This window comes from Penaeus monodon, chromosome 15 (genome assembly GCF_015228065.2).
Source record: "Penaeus monodon isolate SGIC_2016 chromosome 15, NSTDA_Pmon_1, whole genome shotgun sequence".
Lineage (NCBI taxonomy): Eukaryota > Metazoa > Arthropoda > Malacostraca > Decapoda > Penaeidae > Penaeus > Penaeus monodon.
The window spans coordinates 11,435,698-11,435,968 of record NC_051400.1 but is presented as its reverse complement, the minus strand read 5'-3'; the positions used below and the strand labels follow the sequence as shown (position 1 = coordinate 11,435,968).

Here is a 271-nt window from a genome sequence, read left to right as displayed (position 1 = left end):
AGCGTAGGTCCCCGGGGGTAAGGGTGGGAGGGGGTCTAAGGGTGGATAAGTGGGTGGAGGAGTTAGGGTAAGAGGGGGGGGGGTAAGGGAGTACGATGGAGTGGGAGAGGTAAGAGGGAATGAGGAGTGAGGGTGAAGAGAAGGAGTGGGAAGCGAGAGAAGGTGGGAGACAGAGAGAAGTGTAGAGAGTCGTTTTGGAATCCCTAAAGCCTTTTCTTCAGAAGGAATAAGAGGAAAAACGAAATAATTCTTCTCAAGTATTCCAACGTAA

The 271-nt window shown here is 50.9% G+C and overlaps 1 protein-coding gene across 1 annotated transcript in view; it reads right to left on the bottom strand.

The window, feature by feature from the left end:
* LOC119581742 (potassium channel subfamily T member 2-like) overlaps positions 1-271 on the bottom strand; it is a gene marked incomplete at its 5' end in the record, with an annotated part of 131,052 nt that overhangs the window by 56,403 nt on the left and 74,378 nt on the right.